General features: G+C 34.0%; 1 protein-coding gene across 1 annotated transcript in view; it reads left to right on the top strand.

The window, feature by feature from the left end:
* Window positions 1–26118, top strand: part of LOC131036209 (laccase-12-like) — a 62426-nt gene that overhangs the window by 18060 nt on the left and 18248 nt on the right. The gene's annotated exons all lie outside the window — the stretch shown is intronic.

Here is a 26118-nt window from a genome sequence, read left to right as displayed (position 1 = left end):
CATAAATATATTTATTAACAACTTAAATATTATAATCATCCACTATAAGTATGTCATTGATAAAATAGATTTTGTTGTCATAATAGAAAATATTATTATATCAAAAACTTATCTTACTCAATTTGTCCATGAACGATCCAAGACCATAGATGGACAGTTTACATTGTCTACAACCATTGATTCATTTCCTATAATGTAATCTATGCTATGTAAACGATGGGACAACAAAATGGATGTTTGTCCACTCACTCTGCCTTGAAAACTGCATGCAATGGGTCCTCCTCTATCTTCATCCTTTTGAAATCCATTCAAAGTGCGTCACTGTGGGTATTAAACCCCTGACTTTCCATAGTCTGAGTGTGTTCCTGATAGCACTTGTGGAAGTATCCAGTGGGATTCCTTAATGCAAGGATTCTCTCTCCATCACGCCTACAGCATTCCACTATAGTCATACTCAGCAGCAATAGTAACGCTATTAGCATCATCTTCATCTTCACTAGAAAAGCCAAGAGAAACATATTGACTGAAATTGAAGAGAAGAGAAGAGAGGAATGGTGGAAAAAAAAAAGTTCTATTATATTCAAATCAATAAATCAAAGCCATCTATTAATTTAGATATTAATTTAGATAATATTTAAGAGAGGAACGATGAAATTTAACAAGAGCAAAAGCAACTGTAGATGTCCAAACTTAATATATTCTATGCGAAATAGCTTCAGCGATGAGTATGATACTAATAGCTAGGAAACCATATCTTAATAGGTGTTCTATCTTCAAGTGCACCATGTAATTTTATTTATTTGTTGTTTTTATTATATTTATATTGCATCCATTGTACATTTATCGCTTGGAAGGTCCGATGAATAGTATATTTTTATGGAAATATTGGCTTCAACAATTTCAAATAACATGCTATCATATCAAAACTGGCATTACAAATTATACGTGAGATAGTGAGCTATTTCTTGGACATGTTGTAAGATCATATTCTATTAATCACAACAAATAAACACTTAAGAGTTTTAAGATGATGTAACAAATGTATTGTGTTATGTCACTCCATTTCCCCTTCGGTAATGCCTTCTCCATCACAATCTAACAACTTCATTTTGTAGGGCTTACATTTTTGTCCCAATTATTAATGTAGTTGTGTAGATACACTTGGAACCAGGTACAACCCACCATATGCCTAATAATTTTAAAGTTGTATATTACAACTCAACATGTTTGATTATTTTATTTATCGTTATTATAATAAAACTCAATGAAGATGGAACTTTTTTGTTAATTAATCTAAATAGCTAAGCATTGGAAACATGAATTAGAAAAGTTAATTATTATTTTAAAAATTAAGAAATTAAATGTAAAAGGATGAAAGGATTTAGTCTTTTAGGTTTAATATTGTTCATAAGTTTGGTGTACTATAGAGTTTTATTTGTTAAATGTGTTTTGTGAGATTGATTCTATCTATTACAAAGAATGATTCTATCTATTACAAAGAATGTTTTGACATGCGGAAGTGATTTATAAATTGATAAAATGAACCGATTGATAATAAATTGATGTAACTTGTTTAATTGTTATATTTTTATTTTCGATCAAACTCTCCTAGATTGACCCCATTCTTAGAGTGGCTTTATAGTTGTACAAATGATATAGACAACACACTTTACTCTTGCTTGACATATAATGATTTGGTCTCTCTCCATATTACTCTCTCTCTCTCTCTCTCTCTCTCTCTCTCTCTCTCTCTCTCTCTCTCTCTCTCTCTCTCTACATTTAGCTATGTATCTCCCTCTATATATTAAGCTCTCTCTCCCCCTCTCTTCCACTCTTCTCTCTCTCTTTCCCCTCTCTCATTATCTCCCACTCTCTCCCACTTTATATTTATATTTTTCACCTCTTCCCATCTCTCTCTCTCTCTCTCTCTCTCTCTCTACATTTAGCTATGTATCTCCCTCTATATATTAAGCTCTCTCTCCCCCTCTCTTCCACTCTTCTCTCTCTCTCTTTCCCCTCTCTCATTATCTCCCACTCTCTCCCACTTTATATTTATATTTTTCACCTTTGCCCATCCCTCTCTCCTCTCCTTCTTGATCTCTCCCTCTCCTCTCCATATTCCTCTCTCTCTCTCTCTCTCTCTCTCTCTCTCTCTCTCTCTCTCTCTCTCTCTCTCTCTCTCTCTCTACATTTAGCTATGTATCTCCCTCTATATATTAAGCTCCCTCTCCCCCTCTCTTCCACTCTTCTCTCTCTCTTTCCCCTCTCTCATTATCTCCCACTCTCTCCCACTTTATATTTATATTTTTCACCTCTTCCCATCCCTCTCTCCTCTCCTTCTTGATCTCTCCCTCTCCTCTCCTTCTTGATCTCTCCCTCTCCTCTCCATATTCCTCTCTCTCTCTCTCTCTCTCTCTCTCTCTCTCAAACATAGCATAAGCCTATTGGCAACGAAGCTTGATTATCTTCCTAATTTAGAGGTTTTGTTTCAATCTTGTTTGGATCCCTATAAGTTGATTCATAGTTGATATGAAGCTACCACTTCTACATTCAAACCTTTTTTACACAAATAAAATATTTGATAATGGCCTACCAATTGACCTCATGTGTTGCACAAATGTATGCAAAAAATAGTCCAACATTTTTTCCAATTAACGTTTCACAATTCTTCGACATATCCATTACACACCAAGTTGGAATTGCTAGTTCTTATGTGTACAACTATTGGGGTAACAATGTTTACATTGGAGTATTTTACTTTTAATTGTTTTTGCGCAAAAAGGAATAAAATATATTAAGGAATAATTCTAAGGTGAATACAAATGGATTTCTAGATAGTCATAGCTATCACACTAAGGAAAACGTGGAGGAGGAAAAAAGATCTTGCACAATATAACTAACTTTAAGAACACATGACCCTAAAAAATACAATAATGAAGTTGAGTGATTAGCCTACATCATTCTAAAGAAGATATAAAGATTGGTTAGCTTGATCAAAGAGAAAAATAATCCCATTCATAGACATTCCATTCTCTAAGGATGTTTGAAGCCCATTTGACTAGAGAATCAACAACTAAATTCCATTCTCGGGGGATATGAAGAAAGGAGATGGAGATAAATCATTAATTTGATCAAATAAAGAAGCAAGATGTCAAGAAGAACTCTTAGAATTCTTGATATTCAAAATTAAAGCTAAAATCATAGAATTCATCTCATCATTACCATGCTTCCAACAAAATGCACAAGCTTTTTGCCAAGCAATAAGAAGAGACGAGCTTGCATTTGATTATTGGTACTAAATCCAATAACCATAGATAAAAAAGAACTAAACAGAGTCAAAACTATCATGGCCAACACCTTCAATCCTAGTTGAACTAGGATTATCCCTAGAGGAACCATTAGTGTTAAATTTAAAAATAACATTAGGAGGAGGTTTCCAATGAAAAACTTTGTTAAACTTTCAAGGAGGATGAGTTTGGGGCTTTGAAATAGTAGAAACAAGAAAGTTACCAACACCCAAATTCTTAACAATTGGGTAATTAGTAGGAGTAATAGTGTGATCAAAATAAAATTTAGCAGCAAGCTCATGTCTTTAAATAAATTTAAAATCTTATACTAAACATACTCAATGAGGTTTCAATGTCCCTACAAAATAGGACAATTCCCTTCTAACCAAAGTTATCATAAAAGAAAAATAGGACCAATATCCAGAGCCATCTCAAGAAATGAAGTGGTAGTAGGAGTGACCCAATTGATCCTAGAAGTCAAACAAAGAAGTAGCATGAAAAAAGGATGATTCCAACAGCTCCACCAATGTACCCAAAGACCCATAGACAAGGGACATTCAAATAAAAGGTTAGAATAATTTTCCTCATGAAACCCACAAAGAATAGATTAGAGGGTTCTTGAAATTCCTACTTTATAAGATTTTGCCAATCAAGACATGTTGGAGAGATTAGGATCCCATCATCAAGTTGGCCAAACTTCAAGGGATCGAACTAAGAAACTATCCAACCACACACATGAGAATGTTGCAACTTGAGAAATAAAGATCAATGAGATTGAAGAGAAAAGATTGAGACTTGCCTACAATAGATTGCTATGAAATGATAATGAATTGATATATTACATTGTACAAATGAGCTTGCTTATATAGGCAAGAAAGATGGAGTAGGTACTTGACTACCCTATTGTTAGGATTCCCAAAGATATTGAGAGGGGGGGGTTGAATCAGTATCTAACCGGTATAATAAATTTCTTAACTTATAACATGAAAAGCATATTAAAACCATGTATTGGTAAACCAAAAATAATGCAGCAAATAAGAATAACAACCACAACATGAAAGGTACACCATAGCACAATATTTTAACGGGGAAACCCGGTGTGGGAAAAACCTTGGTGGGATTTGTGACCCACAATATTCACTTACTAGCCAATAAGAGAATATTATTGCTTACAATAGGGGACTGCACATGCAGGAAGGCCAAGTGCCTAGAGCTCACTGCTCAAATACAAAAGAAGTCACACTGAATTACAAAAATGGATTATACAAATCCAATGTCTTGTACTGCTTTAGATTAGCATCTATTATGCCTAATTCAATACCGGTTTAAGCTCTACTACATACATAAACCCTTAACCTAATTCACATATTAGGTCTGCTACCTTCTATTCATATTTCACATCATGTCCTTATATTAAATGATTTACAATGATCTCATACATATATGAGTCATTTTACAATTAATTGCAAAATATATTAATACAAAATTGTTGTCGGCCAAGGTGCCAGTATTCTTCCTTTCGGTGCCGGTGTTCTGCATGCCGGTGTAGAGTTTGCCTGTGCCGGTGCCTGCCAGTATCACATGATTGCAAGGTTGCCATCAATGAAAATACCTTCACTCACCTACAATTTATCATTGGAGTGTGCATTTGCCAACAATCTCCCCCTTTGGCATTGATGGCAACACTCATGAGAAAAATCCAAAAATGGTTTGCCAAAATTGTCTTACCAAAATGTGTGCTGCTCCCCCTGAGTTGATGATGTCCTATTCTGATCATTTTTCTCATCTCACTAATCCCCCTTTGACATCAATGACAAAGGTTGTCATTCGCTATTAGTGGAGTCCTACCTAGATTCTTTATTTTCTCTTTATCTTTTTCAAACTTCTTAATTTTCTCTTCAAGATCTGCAATTTTCTTTTCTATCTCCAAAAATGAATCTGATGTGCCTATCAGATTGTTAGCAATATTGTTAATCTCATCTTGTGCTTTGCTGATTTCTTTGTCTAGATCTTCTGTTAGAATATTTGTTTTACAAGTGTCTCTATACAGTTTCTTGAAATAAAAAATTATCTCTTCAAGTTCCGGTAATAAGGTATCCATTTTCTCCTTGTTCTTCTTTACAATTTCCTCAGAGAATTTCTCTTTCTCCTTAATCATTCTCTCCTTAAATGTGTCCTCATTTATTTGATCAATAGTCAAAATGTTGCCGGTGATGAACTTAGACAATGTGTCTAGTTGACCTAAAGAATCTGTATTATCTACAATGCACTTAGGAGCTATCAGTTTAAGAATGGGAATTGCATCATCAATAGCCTTATAGGCCTTTGCATTACATTCTGTAAGTTTCTTTATTGATTCCAATAAGACCTCTGTTACATTTGTAGGCCAAAATTCTGCTATAGAAGTACGAGATGTTTGTCCAACTGCTTTTATGATTTCCATACGGCTAGTTGTAGTGATAACCTTGCTTCCCTATTTCTTAGGAGGATCTATTTGGGTATGCATTTCTATCAGAAAAGGTTTTGGTTTGTCAATTCTTGCCGATGGCACTATCTCAGTTTGAACTTGAACATTAACTTGTTTCGTTCCAGTGGCTTAGATGGTTTCTCTAAGCTCTCAGCTACCGGTTTCTCAGATGTAGTGTCTATTTGTACTTCCAGTTTCTGTGTATTTGCCTCTGTGCTATCCATTCCCTGTTTTTCTGTACATACCTCTACCGGTTTTTGTGACTTTGTGCTCTCATCTGCAGCTGGTGACTTAGTAGTCACTTCTTCCTTCTTATCCATAGTGGTTTCTCTATCAATGACAACATTTACTTCTTGAGTATCTATACTTATAGCATACAAAATTTCAGATTCAGGATTTGTATCCTTTAGTGGAGTCTCCATACTCTCAGTGGCTAGTTGACTATGTGTAGTTTGTGTTGGTGGAGTATTCGAAGGAGGTGGGAGCACATTATCAGTTATTTTAAGGTTGGGAGGTCCACCTACCTTACCTTTCCCCTTATCCTTGTCCTTTTGATATACTCTGATAGTTTTGTGTCTTAGTAATTCTTCCTGTTTCTCTTTTTCTACAAAGAATATATCCCATGCATCTGCTATTTCCTCAGAGACTTCATTCACTCTACCTACCATCAGTGCTACATGCTAGTGAGTTGTTGAGAATACAATCCGGTTTGCCTCACTAATCAATTGATCAATCTCTTCCGGTGAGTTGACTGGATGTACTGCAAGTAGCTTTTCAATTTTTATTTTCTTATCCAGCTCAACAATAGCTACCCGTTTGGCTTCTAGTCTTCTATATAGTTCATTTTGTATCTCATCAACTAGTTCCATAAAAAATTTCTTATATATATCTAAGTGTAAAATTACATTGTTCTCTATGCTTTCTTTGTCGTCAGCAAAAAGTGTATTGTACAGTTTGCTTATGTTTTTCAAATTTCCATCTTTAGTTATTTCACTTAAGAGTTTATCCAGTGGAGCAATCTCTTGTTTTACCTTCTTCTTCTTAGGATTCATCTTTTTCACTGGACGCCTCATTGCCTATTGCTTTTGCCTTGTTTTCTTAGGTGTAGATGAGGGTTTCGGTGAGGGTTTTCTTTTCCTTTCTACCCTTTTAAATATCGTTGGTATATCATTCTCAGAGGAAGTTCCAACTGGTGAAAGATGAGCTTCCGGTTGAAGTTCTTCCAACTCACTTTCTTTTATACCAGTTTGTTTTAGTACATCTTCCTTAATTGCCTTTGCCTGTCGGGTTCCTTTCCTTACTGTTGCTTCAACCTTCTTAACCCTTTTCCTTGACTTAATTCCACTTTCAATTGTTTCAACATTTCTAAAGATTTTCTTAGTGGGTTCTTTTGGAGCTTCAAGGATGGCTTTTGCATATGTTTCTATGATGTTATCATCTATTTCATAGCCCATTTCAGTTACCCAGATAGTCCTAGGGATAACTGCCTTCATCCAAATTTCATCTTTCTTAATAACAAAGCAAATTTCTTTCTGATATTTATCTAAAATGTTCATTTAGGTTTTTCTCCTTGTTATCTCCCATTTTGTTCAATAGATCCAATAGTTGCTTTCCTACCGGTATGTCAAAACCAAAATCTCTTACACCAATACCAGGTACTTGTTTTGTAATGTATAGTAGTAAACATACAAGTAAGTTTCCAAATCTAAATGTTCCTTTCTTATCTCCCTTTATCTTTCCTAGATTATCTATCAATTCATCTTTGAGACATTCACATACATCTATTCTAGCATTATTGTTAACCATGTCATATGCTCTTTTGATACATAGGCTTGACACTGAGTTTAACCTATTTGCATGTGTATCTTTGTAGCCTAAGATCATACTGATAAATTTGATATTTATGTCCTTCACATCATTTACCCTTAGAGACCTTTTGTCAAAAGTAGCACCGGTTAGATCTATCACTGTGTCATTTGAGACTCTTTTGGTTTTGTCAGGTCTGCTACCAGTGGAAGGTAACCCTGTTACTGCCTTAATGACTTCCTTGGTGATCTTATGAATCAAATCCAACCAAAATAATTCCCCATGAACTCTTCTTAGCACAATTCTTATGATATCCTTGGGAAAATCTAGGATACTAAGGATTTCAGTAAAACCTAGGATTTCCACTATCTTATGTTCCGACTTGATATTTCCAGATTCATCACAAATCACAGTCCTATACATATTTTTGATCTCATCATCACCTAATTCCTCTATATGACAATGTATCTATATCCTAGGGTCTTCAGCATATACTACTCCCTTAGGAATTTGAGAAAATGCACCTATGGTATCTTCTTTCTTTGCAATTTCGGGAACAAGCTTGAATACAGGTCTAGGGCGCTTGATTACTTCAATCATAGTAGGGTTTGCAATAAATTCAGGAGTGGATGAGGATGCCATGATTATAAATACCTCAATCTGCCTTTAGGATGAATGCTTGGATGAACTGATCCACTTCTTCGCTAAGGATTCCTTCGCTTAGGAATTTTGCGCTCTCAAAGATTTGAATGCTCGGTGAATGAAAAAGGAGCCAAAACACTTGCTTTATAATGTTATTTTCTCCAACCACCACATTTAATGCTTGCCGGTCTAAGTCACAACTTAACTCATCTGCCGGTATAGAAGTAATTCAACTTCTTACCATCAACCGAGGGTATTATAACATGTTTTTCAATCTATTGCTAAACCCCCAAAGGATTTTCCTTCAGTTAGATGAAGAGTCTCTTGCTGGTGGAGTGATACTCTGTTCTGTCGATGGAGGAGTATTCCCATCAACATTCTAATCTGACTTTTTGATCCATTGTTTTGAGAATTCTTTCTTTACCTCTTCAACCTTTTCTTTACCTTTCAAGCTAGGACCTTTGTTGTTTGCCAGTGGTCCCTTACTTCTACAAAATTTTGCAATATGTCCAATCTTGTTACAAGTGTAACAAGTCACATTGTTTTTTTTTTAATAGCTTTCCCATATCCTATGCTGGTATGTGTTCTACATTGATTAGATAGGTGTCCAAATCTTCCACCAACATAACATCTTACATTCATTCTGCAATTTTCTGAATTATGACCAATTTTGTTCCACTTAGAGCATTGACCGGAGGGTGTATTAGTGTTCTGATAATTTCTAGATCTACACTGATTTGCTCTATGACCATACTTGTTATAGTTAAAGCATTTCCCATTGAATTTATAAGCATTAGGTTGTCTTACCGGTTTGCTATGGTCATGATTGTTTGAAGTACTAGAGCTTTCACCAACTTCAAAGCCAAGGCCATTTGTATCACCATTAGGTTTCTAATTATTCAGCATGTCAACAAGTTCTTCTAAACTTTTCTTGAATTTCTTCTTGTGTTGATTTGCAGCTAGGTATGTGTAGGATCATGGTGTGCCAAAACAAGCCCTTAAGTGGCAATGAAATTTCAGAAAATCAGAGTTATGCAACTTGACATGAAAATTTGAATAAGTTGTGAACATTATTTTTAAAATATGTAAGAAGAGAATATATAGAAAATTGAATGTAGTTTCTAAGCTACTAGTTGTTTTTTCAAGAAAAAAAATCCTATTTGATGAAAATTTCAAATTTCAATGCAATGGTACTAAAATTTCAGGAAAAAAAAAGAAGTAGACGTATGTTTGACCACCCTAATCACAATCAAATCTTAATATTTTTTTATAATATTTATAATATAAGTATTAGACTCATGTTCGGATGTGACACATATTTTTTTAAATTTTTTTTTAAATTAAATAATTATTTATGAATTTTTTACTACAGCTTTTCAGAAATTCAAAAACTCCTACGTCTGACCACCTTAACTTGGTCAAAACCTTATGAAATTTAAATTTTTTAATTTTTCCCTATAGTAGATGAAGCATAGGATGTGACGCATGTTTCGGTTTGAAAAAATGTTATATCGTTTGAAAGTTATGAGTGTTTTTCAATCAAGATTATTGTTAGAATTTAATTAGAAAATAAATAATAATTATTTATTAAAGTCGAAATAAGACAAACCTTATATTGTTGGAAATCTGGGAACGTCCTTAAAAAACCCTTTTAGTTTTATCAATTTTGGCTACAAAAAAAGTCGTCAGCCACCAGTGTAAAGTCTGGAAAATCAAGGAATACTGAAAAACACGTTTTTTCAGTTGACTTTCAAGGCTTGTCACTTCCAAGCCAAATACCAAAGCATTCCCGAGTGAAAATTTGAAATTTGAAAATTTGACTACAAATATCAGATATCTGATAAAATCCGATATCCGATTTTATTACAAAAATTTGTGGTCCCCAAAGAATTTCCCGTTGCCACCATTTATCTAGTAAACTACCACATGGCAGAAATCTGATATCTGATTAGATCGGATATCGGATTTTATTAGTTATATTTTAGAAAGAGAGAGAGAGAATGAGAGGGGGAGAGAGAGAGAGAGAGAGAGAGAGAGAGAGAGAGAGAGAGAGAGAGAGAGAGAGAGAGAGGAGGAGGAGAGAGAGGAGGAGAGAGATAAAGAGAGAGAGAGAGAGAGAGAGCATATGACCCCTAACGACACAATTTGGTGTCTTAAGGGGTCTTATGGTGTCGTTAGGGGTCATATGGTGTCTTGGGACACCATAGGACCCCTTAAGACACCAAATCATGTTGTTAGGGGTCATATGGTGTCCTAAGGGGTCATATGGTGTCCCATGAACCCTTATGACCTCTTAGGACACCATATGACCCCTAATGACACCATATTGGGTCGCTTTGGATCATATTGTGTCCTAAGGGGTCATATTGTGGCCTATGACCCCTTAGGACACCATATGACCCCTAACAACATGATTTGGTGTCTTAAGGGGTCCTATGGTGTCGTTAGGGGTCATATGGTGTCCGTAGGGGTCATATGGTGTCTTGGGACACCATAGGACCCCTTAGGACACAATATGACCCCTTAGGACATAATATAACCCAAAGCGACCCAATATGGTCTCATTAGGGGTCATATGGTGTGCTAAGAGGTCAAAAGGGTTCATGGGACACCATATGACCCATATGGATACCATATGACTCTTAACGACACCATAGGACCCCTTAAGACACCAAATCATGTCGTTAGGGATCATATTGTGTCTTACGGGGTCGTAGGACACAATATGACCCCTAACAACATTATTTGGTGTCTTAAGGGGTCCTATGGTGTCCCAGGACACCATATGGCCCCTACGGACACCATGACCCCTAACGACACCATAGGACCCCTTAAGACACCAAATCATGTCGTTAGGGGTCATATTGTGTTCTACGACCCCGTAAGACACAATATGAGTGTCGTTAGGGGTCGTATGGTGTCTATAGGGATCATATGGTGTCTGTAGGGGACATGTCGGAGCCGACGGTTCGTCATCATGATGAGCAGAATGAGAAATCGGCCACACAACAACATTCCATTGAGTGAGACTGATGATTTTTTCGCCAATCAAAAAATTGCTGCCCTAATAAAACCGTAGGGCAACTTGAAAAACCAAGATAGGCTTTTGTAGGGACCTCTATTGTGGCCTTGTAGGTTTAGATAGATCATTTGTAGGTGCCATAGATTCTGACTCAGGGCCCATCAAAGTTTGACAATTTTGAGCACTTAAGGTGCTAAAGGGACGACACCGGTAGGGTATGACCCCTAGTGTTTGATCAAGTGGGGGGAAAAATAGGAGCATGCGTAGGGTAATAATGCATAACTGGACATGTCAGAGCTGATGGTTCGTCATCACGATGAGTAGAACAAGAAATCGGCCACGCGACAACATTCCATTGAGTGAGACTGACGATTTTTTCGCCAACCGAAAAATTGTTGCCCTAATAAAACCGTAGGGCAACTTGAAAAACCGAGATAGGCTTTTGTAGGGACCCCCCTCATGGCCCCGTAGGTTCAGACGGATTATTCGCAGGTGCCACGGATTCCGACTGAGGGCCCGTCAAAGTTTGACAATTTTGAGCACTTAGGGCGCTCAAGGGACGACACCGGTAGGGTATGACCGCAAGCGTTGGATTGAGTGGGGGGGAAAAATAGGAGCATGCATAGGGTAATAATGCCTAACTAGACATGTCAGAGCTGATGGTTCGTCATCGCGATGAGCAGAACGAGAAATCGACCACACGACAACATTCCATTGAGTGAGATTGATGATTTTTTCGCCAACCAAAAAATTGCTGCCCTAATAAAACCGTAGGGCAACTTGAAAAACCGATATAGGCTTTTGTAGGGACCCCTCTCGTGGCCCCTTAGGTTCAGACGGATCATTCACAAGTGCCATGGATTTTGACTTAGGGCTCGTCAAAGTTTGATAATTTTGAGCACTTAGGGCACTCAAGGGATGACACCGGTAGGGTATGACCCCAAGCGTTCGATCGAGTGGGGGGGGAAAATAGGAGCATGCTTAGGGTAATAATGAATTGTATCAAGTATTGTTCATTAAATGAATTGTATTGTTCATTGAATGAATTGTATTGTATTGTTGATTAAATGAATTGTATTGTTCATAAATTGTATTGTTCCTTAAATGAATTGTATTGTTCATTAAATGAATTATATTGTTCATTATAAAAACAACACTTACGATGACATGAAATGAATTGTATTGTTCATTAAATAGCCATTATTAACCATTGTTAATTATTGGAATGAAGATTAAAGATTTTCATGATAACACCATGCACAGATGAGCAACAATTTATATGATCGAATATCAACTTCTGTATATATAAAAATGTCAAATGATTACAAATGTATGTCCATACACAAATATGGCATAAACACCAACTGAAACAAAATGTATGTCCATATACAAAATATACATGCCAACTAGACATGTAAGCATCCCAAAACTATCTATAACATCCTAAGCTATTGATGGATCATCAAAATCGATCCTCTTCGCCACACTGCTCAGCTCTGAAGGATGCTGCACAAGAAAAACAAACCACAATTAATATTAGTTATATTATATGATTCACATTCAAAAAGTTAACATAAAAATGAACTATAATTGAACTACTCATGTTTACCTCATCTCCACGTTTTCTCTTAAGCTTTGCAGGACTCAGATTGATGTATGTCTTCAGTAGAGGAGGTATGTTTTGAATATTTTCATACACAACCTACATATGTTCAAAAATATGACATTGATACAAGTTAGCATATAATTGTCACTGATAATAACAAATTATATCTACTAATCAAAATATAAAATAAACACACATCTACTTGAGGCATCTCTTCTTCTTCTTCTTCAGGTATACTGGGTGTAGTCATCAAGGATGTGAAGCCAAGAATTCTCTATATATATACACAACAAGTATATGAAACTATCAATCTATATCTAGACATGTATAATCACTATAAGTTATTTAAACTATTCATTCAATCATATTTGCATTCAATTACCTTTCCCTTGTCTCCTACTGCATTACCAGATCCTAAATCACACTGCCCTGAACTCATGTTGCTTGTGCCCTACAAGAGTAAAATAAGATATACATGAAAGTTACTACACAATATAATTAATACCAATATAAATGATGAGCATGTATGTACAATAAAATACAAACGACTAGGTGCAATAATATATGTACCATCAAGCCATCAAGGCCAAATGAAATGGATGACAAGGTGCCCTCCTGAATCTATCTCAACTCATCCTCGGTCATCAACTATTAAATAGACCATGTAAATAAAAATTAGTACCTAATATTATCTAATTTATAAATATTTAATTAAAATATAACATGAACTGTGAAAATACAAATCTTACCACTACATCATCAATGTATGATGATGGTGCCTCCTCGCCTCTAGCATGTGAGGACTCCCTAGGGTATCCTCCAATTTGTGTAATAACATCTAGTGCATCATGCATCTCATGCACCTCATAATCTGCACTGTCCACAAGAGGATTGATGGGCTGTCCAACTTGCCCACACATGACACAACTATGGGGTACGCATATGTGTGGAGCTGAGGATGATGTGTCAACGCCACTGGATGCACCGCTACCATCTAGAGTAGGTTGAGCTACTGATGCAGCCTGAGAAACCAAAAGGCTACTCAAAGAGTGAATAGCCGCCTCACAAATGATATCAGGATGCTGCACTGCAGGTGGGGGATCAATAGGAGGAGGGGGAACATACGGGCCCTACACTACTCTGACTGCCCCAGGTCTATTTTGGGGCATACCTAAACCTACACCCTAGAAAGGTTGGATGTCAAAGTAGTTCACATGTTTGTGTAAAACAAACTCAGCATATAATTTTTTTATGAAATACAAGGGGATGTCAAGATTGTTGTTGGGTGGTTTGTCGAAAACCATCCACCAACAATCCCAAAAGTTTTTCACAATCCCATCATTTGTGCACCATTTAATAGAAAGTTTTTTTTTTGGGATCTACGGGCTTACTAGTACGGGGATTGACAAACAATGAGGAAATTTCGGCTTTGGATATCTCAAGATCCTTGATATCCTTATACAACAAGCCATCTGCATATTTTTCCCTCATAGAATCTTGCCACAAAAGGGCGGCATCATGCTCCTCAGTCATGGTTTCCATACTTTTTATGATCGACGTGAGAGGATCAAACATTGGGTTTAGAGGAGGGATCCTATGATATACTTCTGCAATCCCCCTCAATTCATTCAAATTTTGTGCAATCAAATCTTGAATTGAGGGGGGGGTTTGGCAAATGAGGGTTTGGTTTTTGCAGTTGTGGTTGGTCAGTGTTTTCATTGTTATCCCCCATTTTTAACCTAATTGAATGTAAACAATTAAATTTAGTTAACAAATTTAAACAATTAGGTATTTGATTTTAAAAAACCTAGTTTTCAATGAAAAATCAAATAAACATTAACAAAAAATACAAAAAATGAATGAAAATGATTCAAAACGATAAAATTCTTACCTCTGAATCTATTTTTTTGCAATTTTTTGTCAAAACACCGGATATTGGATAGAGCAGATATTAGATTTTGATGAAATTGTGTGGCCTGTGAGTTAAAAATGACTCATGGGCTGTCACTGTCGAAATATAAAAGTCTCAGAAAATCGGATATCCGATTTGTATACTTAAATTATTTTTAAATAACATATATAATATAATAATATATTATATAATATAATACATATTGTATTCTATTATTGTATTATATTATATATATATTATAATATATAATATAATATAATATAATATACTATAATATTATATTATATTATATATAATATAATATAATATTGTATTATATAATATGTATAATATAATATATTATTATAATATAATATAATATAATATAATATAATAATATATTATATAATACGTATTATATAATATATTATTATATAATATAATATAATATAATATAATATAATATAATATAATATAATATAATATAATATAATATAATAATATAATATAATATTATAATAATATATTATATAATAATACATTATATTATATATAATATAATATTGTATTATATAATATTGTATTATATAATATATTATTATATTATAATATAATATAATATAATAATATATTATATAATACATATTATATAATATAATAATAGATTATATATTATATAATATGTAACATATAATATATTTTTTAAACTAAAATTACAAATAAAAAATGGATATCCGATTTGCATAGTTAATTACTAGGCCAAGCAAAAAGTCAACATGGATTTTCGCATTTTTAGGCGAGTGAGGAAGGCTATTTTTTTCACATCGCCACTATTTGGCCCCCCTTGATCCTGCACTAACCCAGCTGTTAGTTCATTCTCGAACATTTCTTTCTATCTCATGAGTTCAGTTCTGTCATTTTGTGTATGCATCAGATTTGTTTTCAACATATCATTTTCATGACTGAGTCATGTGTTTTCATTTCAAGCATCATTCAGTCTTCTAACCAATTCTTCTTCATTCTTCTTCTGATTTTCATTTTCTTTACAAAATATCATAGTCACATCGTGCATCTCATTCTTCATTGTAGTGTTTTCTTGTCTTAGCTTGTTCACCAGATAATTAATAGTTTCTTTTTCATCTTCATCATTCTGCATCTTTTCATAAAGTTCTCTTCTTTTATTTCTTGCAATAGTGAAATTTTCTTGAAGTCCTTGAATAATGTCCTGTGCAGCTTTCAGATCATCCTCAAGTTTGATATTCTTTACTTTTTCTGCATCATAGTCTGAAAGAGCTATTTCCAATTGCTTTCTCAAGTTTTCCATCTCTACCAATGTCAAGATCTTCCTCAAGCTGTTAGGCTTTTGAAAATAGAGGACCAAGCTCTGATACCAATTGTTAGGATTCCCAAAGATATTGAGAGGGAGGGGGGGGTAAATTGGTATCTGATTGGTATTATAAATTTATTAACTTATAACATGAAAAACATATTAAAACTGTGTATCGGTACCAGAAATAATGCAGCAAATAAGAATAACAACCACAACATAAAAAGTACACCATAACACAATATTTTAACGAGGAAACCCAGTGTGGGAAAAACCTCGATGGGATTTGTGACCCACAATATTCACTTACTAGCTAATAAGAGAATATTACTACTTACAATAGGGGCCTGCACATGCAGGAAGGCCAAGTGCCTAGAGCTCACTGCTCAAATACAAAAGAAGTCACACTGACTTACATAAATGGATTATACCAATCCAATGTCTTGTACTGCTTCAGATTAGCATCTGTTATGCTTGATTCAGTACCGGTTTAAGCTCTGCTACATACATAAACCCTTAACCAATAATTCGCATATTAGGTCTTCTACCTTTTATTCATATTTCACATCATGTCCTTATATTAAATGATTTACAATGATCTCATACATATATGAGTCATTTTACAATCTGCCAAGTTGGCTTACAAAAATATTTTACAATTAATTACAAAATACATTAATACAAAATTGTTGTCGGCCAAGGTGCCAATATTCTTCCTTTCGGTGCTAGTGTTCTGCATGCCGGTGTAGAGTCTGCCTGTGCCGGTGCCCACTGGTATCACATGATTGCAAGGTTGCCATCAATGACAATACCTTCAATCACCTACAATTTCTCATTGGAGTGTTCATTTTCCAACACCTATAACAACATTAAATGCGTAATGTTGACTAATCTCTATCTAGAATGACACCTAAGATAACTAACATGAACAATATTAAATGATTGTTTCATGTGACAACTTATCTATCCTAAGTAAACTTAATTAGATTAAATAGAATAAATCTAATTTACTCCAACAAGACATTCCTTTTGACTAAGGAGCTAAACAAATAAATTACATGTGGGTCAAAAAAAATTATTCCATATCTTTTTCCACAAAGAAAGATCTCACAACCCATTCTTTTTAGCATCTAACAACTAATAACTACTTCAAACAAAGTAAAATCCTTTAGGATAAAAACCCAATCCAAAGTATCACTCTTACACAAGGAAGAATAATGTTGATCAACAAAAGGAAAAGCAAGAGTAGCCCGAGATTCCCTATCCCCAACCAGAGGTCAAGTAATCATATATTCCTAATTAAGTTTTAAATTATGCACCCATCTAACCATATTTCTTGAAATCAACAACTTTACATTATCACAAATATGAAAGGAAACTAGAATAAATATGTTGTATTTCCCATGAAATTTGAAGGATTTTCAAATGAAATTTTGATCATTTAAAGTTGAATATAAGTTGTATTTTGGGTTGGGGGCCTCACTCAATTAGCAAGAGCTTCTTATGGTAGGCATTAGGTCACAAGGTCTAGTCTCCCCCAAGCCTGCATGGTATAAAAAGGCATGTTGCACTAGTGTCACCAATCATGTTAAAAAAATTACTAGATGCACTACATTTTATAGGACAAGTTACCCAAATATTAGAGTCTAAAAAATATATGTATATATAAATTGTATTTTAATAATAATTTTTTCTTTATAAGAACAAATAGATTTTTTTTTGTTTAACTGCTGGTCCATCTATGCTAGATGTAAAGGTTAGAGATAACAATATTTATGGTTATCAAAAGGTATTGAGATCATTTAGGTTGCATAATACTTAAATTTTCTAGTGAGGGAACAAAAGTATTAAAATATTACACATTACTTACATCATAATAGGATATTTAAAACAACTTACAAATAGCTCGGAATAAAAATTTATTGCTCTAATTGAATAACTTAACTTGGATTCTATTAAGGAATCAGTCCCACATGTCAGAAAGAGAGACCCCTATACCAAAAGGTATGCCAAGATATGTAGTAATCTCCCCATGTTTAATTTGCTTCTATTCCTTCATAATACACCTTGGAATAGACCTGAATTGATACATCATAAAATTAGTCTTATTGTGAGCTAACTAAAAACTAGAATCGGCAGTCCAAGGTGTTCTCTAACTCTTCTTTAGAATTTTGCAAAGTGTGCATGTTATCATCAACAAAATAAGAATTTATAAGAGCTTTATTTTGTGGAATATGAATCCCTTTGATAAGTTTCATATGATTGGCTTCTTGCAGTAGATAACCCAAAGCATCAACCATAAGCATATATAAAAACGTTTATAATGGGCATCCTTATCTAATGGACCGTTGTAATTCAAATGGTGTTGTTAAGGAATTATTGATAACAATCTGAGCATTGGCATCTCGAAACAACATACGACCATATATATTTCTAATTTAGGCCCAAAATCCAACCATTGTAACATTTTGAGAATGAAATCCCAACAAATTATGTAATATGCTTTGTCAAAGTCTAACTTTACTAACAAAGAATTTTGGCCTAACCGTTGTGCCCATTCAAGAGTCACCCAAGAAAGCATGAGATTGTCCAAAATAAGTTTGCCTTTGATAAATCCAGTTTGTTCAAGTCTAAGAATTACTTGGATCACAGATTTAATCTTGATATAAAAAACTTTTGCAATAATTTGATAAGATGTGTTTAATAGAATGATTTATCTCCAGATAACAATAATATTTTCATTGTTCCCTTTAGACATACACTTAATTAACCCTCTATTGATGTTAGGTCCATTATGAAATCTACCCAAGTGAAACATGGAGTTTTGAATTATACCAAAAGGAAGGACAACTTAAGAACTTCCACTTATTATCCCAATCTAAACATCCTCCACACTTTACGAGTAAAATTAATAATTTATTATATTCAGAGTGATGATTACTCCATGATGGGTTCTTTGATACACATCAAACAAATGAATTGAGTTTCACTGAATCTCATGGAGTTAGAAATGTTATAAAGTGAATAATTCATAAATGGAATCACCATTAGTGAATATTTTATAAACGACATCAACATTTTTAAGTGTCGTGGATGTCAAATCCATAAAATAATAATAATAATATAACATCAACTGCATGATTTATTCAAAGGAGGAGACCATGTGTAAAAATTGACAACCTTATCAGGCGAAAGATATATTAGAGGTTCTCTTACAAATTGAAGCTTTTGTCCTGAAATAGGATAAAACAAAATATCATTCACAGAAGATGAAAAACGAAATAGGGAGGAAATAATGTAGTGGATGATTGAAGGGCAGAAGAATTGAGCTTTCAACGCCCATAAAAACGAGACGCAGGTATCAAAAGGTAAGCAAAGAAATGGAAGTATATGATTGAAGGTTGAAAGCAGCAGCTAATAAAAAAGATTGTTTAAAGTATTTATTTATCTACTCCAGCAACCAGATCATGGAGGACACCAATTTATTTGTATATTCAATTATATTAGAATTCATACAGATGGATTGAAAGAATTCATTGTCCTAAATTATGGATCTTTGATTGTGGTGAATTTTCTAGTTTTCTTTTTTCTCTTTTTTTTTTCTTTTGGGATGTGTCTATTTTGGCTTCAAAATGACAGTATGAATTTATTAACATGCCTGTTAGTTGCGCGTTTTACACCGTCGATTTTGCAATAAACGGCTACGATTGACTACCACGTCGCTATCACGTAGTACCAAAGGTCCGTTTTGGAGCTAGAATAACCGCGGCCCTCTTTTTTAACCTTTTTGGATTTTATATTTTGTAATTTTTTGAGAGCCAAATAAAATAATATTACTTTTGTTTGAAAATTTTCAGTATTAATATTTTTGATTAGATATTTGTTTTAATTATTTATAATTATATTAGCATATTTATATTTTAAAAAAAATCCGTAAAATATGTTGAGAAATATCAATTTAAAGATTGTTAAATTATATAAACTTATTTAAAGAGATTTAGAATTGTATTGCATTAAAATTAATAGATTCAAATTTAGTTAGATAGATAGTTTGATTGTCATAATTGTAAAAGCGAAAAAATGTAATAGAATGTACCACTAATGAATTATTTGAAAATGCAAAGAAAGACATTTGGCCAAGTCTGATCTCATTTTTCACAGTCTATCTAGCATTTAGAATGCACAGAGTCCAACTATTTTTGAACCCTCTATTTTTTAATGGTATAATGCATATAGATTTGGAATGTATTGATATTTCTAAAATTATAACACATGCTTATAAATTTAATCATGCATGTATTGGCTGCATGAGAAGAGATAAAATCAATTTTAAATTAATTTCTTTAAATTGTTTTTAAATTAGCTTTTAAAAATTGTTTCTAAACTTGCGGTTTCATATAAATGCCTAAATTCTATTGGAGAAAAACAAATTAGAATCTTTTGACCAAATAGCATTTTAAAAAATTTACTAAAGAAATGAATTTAGATATTTTTAATGTAAGAAAAGTAGTTGGGAACATAAATAAAACAATTATAGAATTGGAATAATTCTAATTTTTTAAAGATATATATTCATTAAGATTTGATTAATCTATTTTTTAAAACTTTGACTACTTCCCAGCTTTTCCTTATTACTTTGATATTTTAGAGTCCTCCATGTGTCTTTTTAGAGTAGCTTAACTTGTAAACCAGAATGGATAATATAAATAATTGTTTTAGGTAACCGAGCATAAATAAAATATAACATAATGGAAACTAGAGATTATGCAGAGGGGAATGGGGGCGGCACCCTAAGAATCATCTTAGCAGAGAAGCTGAGAGCTATTACTTCTATCATTATTGTCCCAAGGTCAGCCATGGCATCTCTTGTAGACCAGGCACAGTGCCAAGAACATTGCCCACTGCTGATGAAACATATATTGCAATATATGAAACGAATAGTGTAACGACTCTATCATATTGGAATCTTGGTGGCACCATATCCTTCTCGCCAATGTTTATTGATTATGGGTTGTTATGCAAATTGTAGAATGCCAACCTAATATTAATCGATTCATTTGCACCTTGAAAACTACACCTACTGGCAACAACTAAGATGTCAGTTTTTTTTAAAAAGAGCTTTTGTTTACACAGATTTTTCAATCCATTCTTTCATTGTAGATGCTTCTTAGCATAATAATAATATTTTCTGTTGATTTCGGTTTTGTTTGGAGATTTGTTTTTAATTTTTAGTTTGTATTTATAATTTTGTGTCATGTTTTTATGATTGGTTAATCCTTTTGAATATCTTTTGCCATTTTGCAGATCAATGATTTTGCAAATATTTCTTTTGTCCTTCATTACTTTATCTATGTTTTGTTGTTTTTTATTAATGTAAGTGAGGAAGGATGTCAACTCATTACAGATAAAATCATAAACACCAAAATGAGAAATTGTTGTGGGACCAAATAGTAGAGCTGTAGCCTGTACCTAAGTAACTCATGTACAACATCACAAAGCAGAAACAAACAAAAAATACAAACTACTAAAAGTCAAAGTTAGGACCGAGAAGTGGGCCCAACAAAACGAACCGAGAATTCTAAGTTAGAAGAAAGTGACCTTTTGTATTTTGTTGTCCAACTCTCCAAGATGAAAAATATTTCTTTAGAGAAGCAAGGGGAGCACTACTTCCAGAACCCTCAAAAGTAGTAGATGAGTTGGATATGCAAGTTGTTGAGCCTAGAAAGGAGACCTGACAGTCTGGAGAGAGCGAATTAGGGACCATGGAAGGAATAAGGCTAGTAATTGAAAGAGTTCCTAAAGGATCTAGAAGAACACCCATAACACAATCTGATATATAGGTAGGAGAAAGGGCCACTAAAATAGGAACAACATCAATTGACTAGATATGGGACAACTGGGCAGTGACCTTTAAAGCTGAGTTGTCACAATCTAGTAGATCAAGAAGTGTCATTGGAGAGGGTGGCACTAAGTTTCTAGGGGAGACCATAGTAGAGTATGATTTTATCGAGAAAACCATAAGATATCATCATTCAACATCTTTCTACCAGGTACGAGAGGAGTGAAGCTCAGAGTCATGTGGATAAGATGAGGTCAAGTGCCCAATTGCAAAACAACATCTACACCTGGACGAGATCCTTTTATTGTCTAGGATCTATCTAAATTGTAGTTCTTCAATCTTAAGAGTGATTTCAACAAAATTTGGTTTAGAGAGGTCCAAATCCACTAAATTTTTTGCAATGGAAGTGTGAGAGAAAATACCGGCATTAGGTCAACTTTCATAAAGTAGCCCATCTTGTTAGCAATAGATTCATATCCAGAAGTGGAGTAGAAGTAGAGACGGAGGTGGGGGAACTTGACTTAGCTAAGTGAAAACTTGATAGGATATGTAAGGGGATTGAAGGAGGGTGTCTAAGGGAAAAGAGATAGGGCACACAAACCCCATCTCCAAACACCCAATGACATAAAAACATAACTATCATTTGTAGTATCAAAGAATATCACAAAGAAACTACGAGAACAATAATAAATTTCCACTTTACATACACCAATTAATTCCATTGTTCAAAAATCAAGGATTGGAATGTAGAAAGAGATGGCCATAGTTGGTTAAATTTGTCAGTAAGTACCAGCTTCCCAAAATATGAAATAAAGTCCAACATCTCCTTGGCCACACCACCTCCATGTTGGAGTTATGAACTCTGAGCCAGTATAAATGACCGCTAAAGCTTCCACAAACAGAGAAAAGGTATAAATCACCAAGAAATGGCATGACATTGAGATAGCTATAAATGTACAATTATATGGCTTATATAGGAAAGAGGTGAGATCAAGATAAATGCCATGTGTCTTAATAGGATGTGAGAGTAGTTAGGGTTGGTAGAAACCAACCATTGCAAACTCAAATACAAATAATAATGTACTTAGGAAATATTAAATAATGTCAACTAATATATACCAAAGTGGAACTTAAGTAAGATTAAATAATATTTACTCCAATGCCCTCCTTAAGTGCAACTTAGGGAGAAGAATTATAATGTAAAATACAATATGATATAATGATGATATGGGTCATGACAACTAGGCCCTGTTAGGTACTCTTGTACACCTAATCATGCAACTAATCTCTTACAAAAGATAAAAAGGAGGAAACCTCATGGGACAAAACTCCTCTCCAAAAAAGAAAAATGTAAATCCTCTAGCGATGAATGGAGGATTCCACAATGCCCCTTAGGAACTACATCCATCATGAAAATAGAATCAATAGTCTCCACATAGGAGAGAAAGAGAGAGAGACTAGGTAGGCCCCCAATAATGAATGGTAAGTTGCAATAATGGAAATTTATTGAAGATAAAATATCCTCTAATGCATGAAAACAAATTATTTCCCCTTAGGAAGAAGCAAAACCATTTATAGATGCAGGTATGATTCTCATTCTGGATAGGAATTGGTACGAAGCAAAATCTAAAGTATGATAATGTCTCTAAAAACTTCTCATATATATGTCTCCTTGTCCATATGCCACAATCAAATAAAATACATGCCCAAACAAACAAGAAAGTTACCAACTAGAACTACGTAGAAACTAGTATAGAACAAGTGAAAAATATGAATATGTGACAACACAAATGCAATTAATGTCATCAAAGAGGAGAGATAAACCCTCAAATGTATCCTCCAAATCTTAAATGCGAGACCCCACCAATAATGAACCTATTTTTGTCAAATAGGAACCCCAATTAGGAAGAAAAATAGATACCTCGTGCGATGAATTACAAACAATATGTCCTTCAGCCAAGTCTAAAAGATAATTATGTGCCTACTTATTAAGAATGATGAAAGTCTCAAATGACTCTAGATAAGGAGTCAATGGAAGCATAGGAAGATCAACTATCTCTAAGGAAGAATCAAGAACCTTGAAACCAACCTCATTCTCATTTGAAGTCTCAAAATACTCTAAGGTCTCACATTTCTTAATATTATCATAATCATAGGGTATTCTCTCTAAAGGATGTAGAGGTGCACAAATAGGATCATCTGGGACTAGAAAATATTAGAATCTCCATAGAAATCCCAAATTTTAGTCTAAAGAGCCTAAGGACACTTAAAATAAATAGTAGGCTCCATAATTTGTCATCATCTACATGCACAACAATAACTCCTAGGACATGATCCCTTTTGTGATTCCAACAAAATCCTTGACTAGGTGTTCTAGGTAGAGGATCTACATCATACAAATGAGGAAACAAAATAATCCATTAGAGATTCATAATGATCCCACCTCATCAATTTTTGTAGTTCTCCCTCTTCAAAATAATAAAAGATAGATGAAAAGAAAACCCCATTAACAAAAATGACGATTCTTCAAAAATACAAAAATAAAGATATCACAAAATAAACTTTCAAAATGCTAATAAAAAAATAGCCTATGAGGCTAAAAACCAAGTAGAAACCTATTTTGATAATGAGGGTAACACCATGGGACAAATTGATAGGGTGATGAGGTGATGATAACTACGTAGAAACTGATATAGAAAAAGCACCAAAAATGAATATGTGACAACATGAATACAATTGATATCATCAAAGGAGAGAGATAACAACTCAAATGTACCCTCCAAATTTGAAATGTGAGACTCCACAAACAATAAACCTATTTGTTTCAAATAGGAATCCCAATCAGGAAGAAAAAAAGATACCTCATGTGATGAATTATTGACAATATGTACTTCAACCAAGTCTAAAAGATAATGGTGATCTTGTTGATTAGGAAATATGGAAGTATCAAATGACTCTAGATAAGGAGTCAATGGAAGTAAAGGTGGATCAACTCTCTCTAAAGAAGAATTGAGAACCTTGGAATAAATGTCATCCTCATTTGATGAAGAGGTACACAACAATATAAAAGAGGATAATATGGGAATGGCTGACTATCAGGATCTGTATAAAACTCTCAAATTTCATTATGAAGAGCATAAGGATACTCAAAATCATCAATACGCTCTGTAATATCATCATCTATATGCAAACTAATAACTCCTAGGACATGATCCCTTTTGCAATTCCAAGCAAATCGTTCACTAGGTGTGCTAGGTAGAGGAACTAAATCATACAAATTAGGCATAATATTTAAGCCATTAGAGATGAGTAGCTATCCCATATTGCCAATTTTTGTAGCTCCCCCACTTCAAAATAATCAAAGATGCATGAAAAAGCCATTTAAAAATATGATGATTCTTCGAAAACACACAAATATAACCAGTTGTCACAAAATAAACTTTTAAAACTATGATAAAAAATAGTCCATGAGGCTAAAAGACCAATTAAATACCTAATTTGGTGATGAGGGTAGTGCTATGGGTCCCATTGATAGGGAGATGACATGGCAATAACTATGCAAAAACTAATATAGAACAAGCACAAGAAATGAATATGTGACAACATTAATGCAATTAATATCATCGAACTTAGGAGAGATAGCCCCTTAAATGTATCTTCCAAATCTGAAATATGACACTCCACAAACAATGAACCTATTTTTGTCAAATCAAAATTCCAATCAAGAAGAAAAATATATACCTCATGCGATGAATTACTAACAATATGTCCTTCAACCAAATCTAAAAGCCAATGACACTCTTGCTGATTGGGAATAATGGAAGACTCAAATTACTCTAGATAAGGAGTCAATGGAAGTAAAGGCAGATCAACTATCGCCGAAGAAGAATTAGAAACCTCAAAAGAAACCTCATCCTCAACTGAAGTCTCAAAATACCTCTAGGCTCAAATTCCCTAATAGTATTATAATCATAGGGTATTCTCTCTCAAGGATGAAGAGGCACACAACAATATTAAAGTGGATCATTTGGAAATGGTTTAGTATTAGGATCTTCGTAGAAATCCCAAATTTTTGTCCAAAGAGCATAAGGACACTTAAAATAAACAATAGGCTCTATAATGTCATCATCTACATGCACACCAATAATTCCTAGGACATGATCATTTTTCCAATTCCAAGCAAATCGTTGACTAGGTGTGCTAGGTAGATGAACTAAATCATACAAATGAG

Source organism: Cryptomeria japonica, chromosome 10 (assembly GCF_030272615.1).
Source record: "Cryptomeria japonica chromosome 10, Sugi_1.0, whole genome shotgun sequence".
In the NCBI taxonomy this organism is placed as follows: domain Eukaryota; kingdom Viridiplantae; phylum Streptophyta; class Pinopsida; order Cupressales; family Cupressaceae; genus Cryptomeria; species Cryptomeria japonica.
Note: the sequence above shows the minus strand (reverse complement) of the source record. Positions and strands in the feature narration are given on the sequence as shown.